This window comes from Podarcis bocagei, assembly GCF_964188305.1.
Source record: "Podarcis bocagei genome assembly, chromosome: 6".
Classification (NCBI taxonomy): Eukaryota; Metazoa; Chordata; class Lepidosauria; order Squamata; family Lacertidae; genus Podarcis; species Podarcis bocagei.
In genome coordinates, this window is record NC_138130.1 from 99,711,839 (window position 1) to 99,720,554 (window position 8,716).

Sequence of the window (8,716 nt, forward strand, 5' to 3'; positions counted from 1 at the left end):
GGCGGCTAGTCCTAGTCTTTATAACCCTATACCTTATTCCAGAAGGCAGAAGCTGAAAGAGATCATTTCCGGGGTGCGCACTATCCTGCGCTATCTCTGCCTCTTTCTTATGGCACCTGGAAGCATAGATTTGATCCAAGGTGGGAAGAGTGCACCCAATTATTCTCTCTGCAGTCTTTACAACCCTGGACAGCATTGTTTTTTCCCTGGCTGTGCAGCTCCCAAACCACACACAGAGACCATAGGTTAGTACGCTCTCCACAGTACAATGGTAAAATGCCATCAACAGGTCCTTTGAGAGATTGTTTTTTCCGGAGGATTCTCAGAAAATATAACCTCTGCTGTGCTCTCTTCATCAGGTCTTTGTTGTTTTCTACCCAGGTTAGGTCATCTCTCAGCTCCATTCCCAGAAATCGAAACACCGAGACCTGTTCCACGCACTTCCCCTCAATAATAAGTGGCTGAATATTCAATTTACATTTCCTAAAGTCCACAGTGATCTCTTTTGTTTTCTTTAAGTTAAGGCGTAAGTTGTTTGTCCTACATTGTGACATAAAGGTTAGAGTGTTGGACGAAGACTTTGAGAACCAGGGTTCGAATCTCCTCTCAACCATGAAGCTCGTGGGCCAGCCAACATCCCTGGGGCCAACCTACCTCATGGGGTTGTTGTGAAAATAAAGTGGGGTGGGGTGGGGGGCAGGAGGAACCGCCTTGAGCCCCTTGGAGGAAAAGACCACAGCGCCACCCGCACCCCCCTGCTGCCAACTGGAATAATGGAGCAGCTGGGGAAATCCCTATCTTTTCCCCACTGCCAAGTATCCTCTGAGCATGCGCAGCCCTCATTGAACGGTTGCTGAGTCCTCCTACCTACATGGCACATGAGCTTACGGAGAGAATGGGGTTTTTTTAGAGCAGCCAATCCCAAAGGGATTGTGCAGAACAGATTGTGCAATGTAACTCATAAATCCTCAGAGCGTCTCTGTGAGGGAAGCCAGGCTGAAAGAGAGAGTGACTCAGTACCATCCTATGGGCTCCAGTATTTGGGGAAAAAACACATTTCTGAAACTGGATCTCGTGCGTTCAGATTCATAGCTGGAAAGTCACAAGAAAGAAAAAGAAACCGTGCATCTCTCTCTCTCTCTCTCTCTCTCTCTCTCTCTCTCACTCTCTCGGCCCTTTCTCTCCTTTCATTTAAGCAAAACAAGTTTCTAGCCCTTGAGATGACAAGTAGGGCTTTGAAAGTGTTTGGGAAATGCCCGTGGCGTGGCCTGCATTAGCACAGAATGGAACACGGGGATGGATGTGCACGAGGCACGAGGTAGGTCTATGGAGGCACAGGCACGAGGTAGGTCTATGGAGGCTCTGTGGCCTACCTCACAGGGCCGTTGTGTAGGGCGGCACAATAATAATAATAATAATAATTTATTATTTACATCCCGCCCATCTGGCTGGGTTTCCCCAGCCACTCTGGGCGGCTTCCAACAAAAGATTAAAAGTACATTAAAACATCAGTCATTCAAAACTTCCTTAAATAGGGCTGCCTTCAGATGTCTTCTAAAAGTCAGATAGTTGTTTATCTCCTTGACATCTGCTGGGAGGGTGTTACACAGGGTGGGTGCCACCACTGAGAAGGCCCTCTGCCTGGTTCCCTGTAATTTCACTTCTCGCAGTGAGGAAACCACCAGAAGGCCCTTTGCGTTGGACTTCAGTGTCGGGGCTGAACGATGGGGGTGGAGACGCTCCTTCAGGTATACTGGGCCGAGGCCGTTGAGGGCTTTCAAGGTCAGCACCAACACTTTGAATATGGCCAAGCACTTTGTCAGTTGAGCCTGCAAGGTGAATGTGAGGAAGATACAGCAGAGCAGAGGGCAAGAGGCCTGTTTGCAAAGGTGCTGAATTTTCAATCACACCACACAATTCAAGCTCAAAGGAAGTTTGCCGCAGTTGCATCGCACCAGACCTTCAAAGTTCTGCAGGACCTGAGTTGAGCCTTGGCTGTGCGATGCACGGCAGACACAACAAAGCAATTAGCAAGTATTTTGGAAGCGCCTTTCCATGCAAGCCCGATAGCATCACTGTAGACGTGGGGCCTATCTCAAGATCAGTGCCCAGCGCATGCACAGTTTATGATCTGTATATCCAGCTATTGTTTCTCAGCAAACCGGATGCAGACGGATTGGGGGTGGGAGCTGGAATGGCATATGGTCCGAATTGTTCTCTTGGAAACGAGGACGGTGGCGGCAGCAAACATTCTTTGTTCCAATTAAAGGGAATGCTGCCAGCCAGACGATTTCCTCGCGATCATAACAACAAACAACACCACTTGAGCGTTTTGTTCCAAGCATTTCGCCACATCATTTTGATCACCCGTACTTTGCTCTAGCAATTGTTACCTCCGCTTTGAAAGTGAGAGGTCTGAAGCTCACCTAAAGCTACCTGGTGAGTTCATGGTAAAGACAGACTTTGAATGGGAAATGCAGGCACCCGGGAAGGCTGCAGAGTGTAGATCACCTGAGAGATGATTTCTAAGACACTCCAATAGGGGCAGGCGAATATGTCAATTTCAGCTTCTCTCGGTTTCTCGTTTCTACAGTCTTAGAGTTCAGTTCTCCACATTTCCACATCAGTTTGCAATTTTTTAAAAGAAAGGTCTCGTGAAAACTCATCAGTATCTTTCCGCAATTTTCTGTACACAGTTGTATATGTAATTTTGCCTAATATACACATTTTTGCAAAGCAATTTCCCCAAATATAACTCAATCTTTGTACAGCGGTACCTCGGGTTAAGTACTTAATTCATTCCGGAGGTCCGTACTTAACCTGAAACTGTTCTTAACCTGAAGCACCACTTTAGCTAATGGGGCCTCCCATTGCCGCTGCGCCGCCGGAGCACAATTTCTGTTCTCATCCTGAAGCAAAGTTCTTAACCCGAGGTACTATTTCTGGGTTAGCGGAGTCTGTAACCTGAAGCGTCTGTAACCTGAAGTGTCTGTAACCTGAGGTACCACTGTATGCGGTTTTCAGTCCTATGTGCATGTTTAACGTAAAGGTAAAGCGACCCCTGACCATTAGGTCCAGTCGTGGCTGACTCTGGGTTTGCAGCGCTCATCTCACTTTATGAAGGCACCAGGCGAACATCCCTGAGGAGAGCATTCCACAGACGGGGAGCCACTGCAGAGAAGGCCCCGTTCTCGTGTTGCCACCCTCCGAACCTCTTGGGGAAGTGACACACAAAGGTGGGCCTCAGAAGATGATCTCCGGGTCCAGGTAGGTTCATATGGAAAGAGGCGGTCCTTGAGGTATTGCGGTCCTGAGCCTGCGGTAGCCAAGACATCCCTCATAAGGTGAATCTAGGAACAGATTTGGAGGCATACAGAGCAGGAAAGAAGCTCTCCCTCTCTCTTCTTCCCTTAAATATAATCACAGGAAAAGGGCTTCTTGGATGGGACTAGGAATCATTCATCAATGATCAGGAGTGGCCTGGAAAGAATCTGGACTTTTCGTCACCGAATCTTATTGGGGAAAGGTCTGTTTGCAATCAGATTAAGTGCTTGAATTAGCTCACTTCCTGCTTCGTATTGCAAGTCTGAATACATAATTAGGGAGGAAAGAACTGAATAAGGCCGTGATATTGCAACAGAGCTACTCCCGCCTCGGTTTCGCTCCCTGGCATCCGGACTCTCTCCGTGCGAGTCAGACCCTGGCTAGCCAGCAGCATTTTCGAGACGAGGTCATCCTAAATTGACGCTGCCTTTCCCTGGGTCACAGTGGGGTTGAGGCAGCTAGGGGGGTGCCTCTGGAGGCTGTTGACAGTGGCTTCAGAAAATGTGAAGGCCGGGTTGGGCTGCTGGGCTGGAACAGCCACCGCGCCAGACAGGAAGTCTGAGCGTTCCTGGAAGCAGTTAGGAGGGCACCAAGCTAATTCAAGCCAGAGCATGTTGCACAGCGTGGGTGCTGGAGAGGCTATAGCTGGGCATGTGGTGTTTTGATGCCACCTAAGCAGACTCCGGGGACATGGGTTAAACCACAGAGCCTAGGGCTTGCCGATCAGAAGGTCAGCGGTTCGAATCCCCGTGATGGGGTGAGTTCCTGTTGCTCGGTCCCTGCTCCTGCCAACCTAGCAGTTCGAAAGCACCTCAAAGTGCAAGTAGATAAATAGGTACCGCTCCAGCGGGAAGGTAAACGGCATTTCCGTGCACTGCTCTGGTTCGCCAGAAGTGGCTTAGTCATGCTGGCCATGACCTGGAAGCTGTACCTGGAAGCTCCCTTGGCCAATAAAGCGAGATGAGCGCCGCACCCCCAGAGTCGGTCACGACTGGACCTAATGGTCAGGGGTCCCTTTACCCTTTACCTTTAAGCAGACTCCGGGGCATAAATAATAACATAAGGCGAGCCTCCTGGATCACACCCATGGCCTGTCTAGTCCATCCATCCATCCTGTTCTCACAGTAGCCAACCCTGTGAATGCAGAGCATCACCATTGTGGCAACGAGCCTTCTTTTAAAGCCATCCCTGTTGGTAGCAGCTGCTACAGGTTGGTTTGACCGATGTTGTCACGTGTGAGTGTCGCAGGGTTAAGGTACAAACTTGCAAATGCAGCAGCGGTAGGGTTCGTGCACATGCCAACTGTCTGAGCAATCTGCACATTTGGATTACAGTGGCACCTCGGGTTTAGTACTTAATTTGTTCCGGAGGTCCGTTCTTAACCTGAAACTGTTCTTAACCTGAAGCAGCACTTTAGCTAATGGGGCCTCCTGCTGCCGCCGCGCCGCAAGAGCACGATTTCTGTTCTCATCCTGAAGCAAAGTTCTAAACTCGAGGTACTATTTCTGGGTTAACAGAGTCTGTAACCTGAAGCGTCCGTAACCTGAAGCATCTGTAACCGGAGGTACCACTGTATAGTTCTTGGAATAACAGCATCTTAGGCTGCACTCAAATGACGAAGCAAATGTGGAAGATTTATGGTAGATTAACAGGATACAGAGAGAGAGAGAGAGAGAGAGAGAGAGAGAGAGAGAGAGAGAGAGAGAGAGAGAGAGAACTTTATTCCTGAAAGAAAGGCAAAATAATAATAATATTGATTATTATTATTATTATTATTATTATCATCATCATCATCATCCCTGGTAGGCGATAATAATAATAATTTATTATTTATACCCCACTCATCTGGGTGGGTTTTCCCAGCCACTCTGGGCAGCTCGCAACAGAATATTAAAAGCATGATAAAACATCAAATATTAAAAACTTCCCTAAAAAGGGCTGCCTTCTTTGCTGTTGTTTAGTCGTTTAGTCATGTCCGACTCTTCATGACCCCATGGACCAGAGCACGCCAGCACTCCTGTCTTCCACTGCCTCCCACAGTTTGGTCAAACTCATGCTGGTAGCTTCGAGAACACTATCCAACCATCTCATCCTTCTCGTCCCCTTCTCCTTGTGCCCTCCATCTTTCCTAGCATCAGGGTCTTTTCCAGGGAGTCTTCTCTTCTCATGAGGTGGCCAAAGTATTGGAGCCTCAGCTTCAGGATCTGTCCTTCCAGTGAGCACTCAGGGCTGATTTCCTCAAGAATGGATAGGTTTGGTCTTCTTGCAGTCCATTAGACTCTCAAGACTCCAGCACCATAATTCAAAAGCATCTATTCTTCGGCGATCAGCCTTCTTTATGGTCCAGTTCTCACTTCCATACATCACTACTGGGAAAACCATAGCTGTTGTCCATGGAGTTTTCTTGGCAGGGATACTGGAGTGGCTTGCCGGTTCCTGCTCCAGGTTTGGTCACATTTGGTCAAAACTCTCCACTATGACCTGTCCATCTTGGGTGGCCTTTACGGCATAGCTCATAGCTTCTCTGAGTTATTCAAACTCCTTTGCCACAACAAGGCAGTGATCCATGAAGGAGAGCTGCCTTCAGATGTCTTCTAAAAGTCAGAAACTTGTTTATTTCCTTGGCATCTGATGGGAGGCAGGTGCCACCACCAAGAAGGCCCTCTGCCTGGTTCCCTGCAACCTCACTTCTCGCAGGGAGGGAACCGCCAGAACTCCCTCGGAGCTGGACCTCAGTGTCCGGGTGAACGATGGGGGTGGAGACGTTCCTTCAGGTATACAGGGCTGAAGCCATTTAGGGCTTTCACAGTCAACACCAACACTGTGAATTGTGCTCGGAAACGTACTGGGAACCTATTAAGGCAGTAGGAGGAATTGTGCCTGCCATCCATGGGAGAGAGGGAGACCCTGCTCACAGGCAAATTTGGTCCTTTCCATCTCTCAAGGTCAATCTATCTCTGGCATTTGGCCTTCAGAGGGTTAGCAACAAGAGAACACACCCTTTTGGGCCAAAAGGTGTCCTTACCTCCGTACTCAGCCTCTTTTTAGACCTCAGTTTGGACACCTATCAATTATTATATGCCAAAATGTCAGAAATGCATGAGAAGGAACAGTGGTACCTTGGGTTACATATGCTTCAGGTTACAGACGCTTCAGGTTACAGACTCCGCTAACCCAGAGATATTACCTCGGGTTAAGAACTTTGCTTCAGGATGAGAACAGAAATCGTGCTCCGGCGGCGCAGTGGCAGCAGGAGGCCCCATTAGCTAAAGTGGTGCTTCAGGTTAAGAACAGTTTCAGGTTAAGAACAGACCTCCGGAACGAATTAAGTACTTAACCCGAGGTACCACTGTACTTCCAAATGGCATAACTCTGGCAAAATAAATAAAGCCACTTTTTAACCGGAGAGCTTGCCAGCAACTCCCGGCAGGAATTATCTCGTACAGGTCGGTGTTCGAACTCTCCATCAGAACCACCTCTGGGTCACCTGCGATGTTGTGCGCTGGGAGCGGGGGATAAACTGCTAGACGAACCCACTAGAGAAAAAGGAGCTGTTTGCAACACAAACAGAGAGAGAGGCCTATCTATCTCCAGTTATCTCAAGAGGAGTGATAAAGCTGTTTAAAGCTGGTCATGGCTGTGGTGGTTTAGTAAGACGGAGAGTGTTTAACCAATCGGGGCCATGTCTGATTCACTATTTTACCCCGAAAGGAAAAAGAGAAAATGAGGAAAGTGTGAGTCGCACGTGGACCTTGCGTGCGTGCGATGTGGTTCTTTGGTCTTAACGTTATGTTAATCACAAATTCCGCAAAGTTTTATTAGTCTGTGAATCATGGCAAAATATCCCAAGCAGAAAGGTTCTCCACCCCCCTCAGAGAGTTATAACTCTCCAGATTCCAGGGGATTAAGATGCTCAGCTACAGAAAAATAACAGGATCCAGGCCTCTGTGGTGTTCGCAAGTTTCGAACGGGGAGGCAGGGGGTGAAGGCGTTTTTGGAAACCGGAATGCTCTGCTGTGTTACCCAGTGTAGAAGATAAGCCCAGTGGGGAGAAAGCTAGGGTGCATTCTTCCCTGACTTGCTACCTTTCTGTGCACAGGGAATAAATTAAAAATTTGTTCAGTAGCACCTTAAGGTAAAGGTAAAGGGACCCCTGACCATTAGGTCCAGTCATGGCCGACTCTGGTGTACAGCTTCCGGGTCAGGTGGCCAACATGACTAAGCCGCTTCTGGCGAACCAGAGCAGCGCAAGGAAACGCCATTTACCTTCCCGCCAGAGCGGTACCTATTTATCTACTTGCACTTTGACGTGCTTTCGAACTGCTAGGTTGGCAGGAGCAGGGACTGAGGAACAGGAGCAAACCCCGTCACGGGGATTCGAACCACCAACCTTCTGATCGGCAAGTCCTAGGCCCTGTGGTTTAACCCACAGTGCCACCCGCGTCCCAAGTAGCACCTTAGAGACCAACAAAATTTGTTCTGGGTTGGTCTCTAAGGTGCTACTGGACAATTTCTTAATTTATTTCGACTCTGTCAGACCAACATGGCTACCTACCTGAATCTGTGCACAGGGCGTTTTTGTTTTTTTGTTTTTTTTTATAAAATATTTATTGCAAATTTTCAACAAAAAACAAACCATCAAACATATACAATACCATCACCATAAAACAGAACATAAAGAAAAAAAGACAGAAAAAGTTTAGAGAATAAACATAGAGTGAAGGGAAAAAAAGTACAACAGAATCAATTATCCATAAATCATATTTTCATAATCTTTGGACTTCCTTGCATCACCCTTTCCTGTGTTCTCAGTCATATAGTTATAGGCAGCAATTTATTTCCTTATTTCAATTCTTATTATTATAGTTCTCGAATATTATGTCCCAAATTTTGGCTGTTTTTATCATATGCTGAACTGCTTAACTTAAACATAATATTACTTCAAATTTCATCAATTCCTTAAACATCACTTATTCATATATCTTACAACTAAATTACTGACGCCGTATTATTTTCTTTCGTGCATTCTCTTAGCATTCATACAGCTTATAATGTTTTTGTAAATAGTCTTTAAACTTTTTCCAGTCCTCTTCCACCATCTCTTCTCCCAATTCTCGAATTCTGCCAGTCATTTCGGCCAGTTCCATGTAGTCTATCAGTTGCGTCTGCCATTCTTCCAGAGTGGGCAAATCCTGTGTCTTCCAATGCTTTGCGATGAGTATTCTTGCTGCTGTTGTTGCATACATAAAAAAAATTCTGTCCTTCTTTAACACCTTCTGGCCAACGATGCCTAAAAGGAAAGCCTCTGGTTTCTTAGGGAAGGTATACTTAAATACCCTTTTAAACTCATTATAGATCATTTCCCAGAAGGCCTTCACTTTCGGACAAGTCC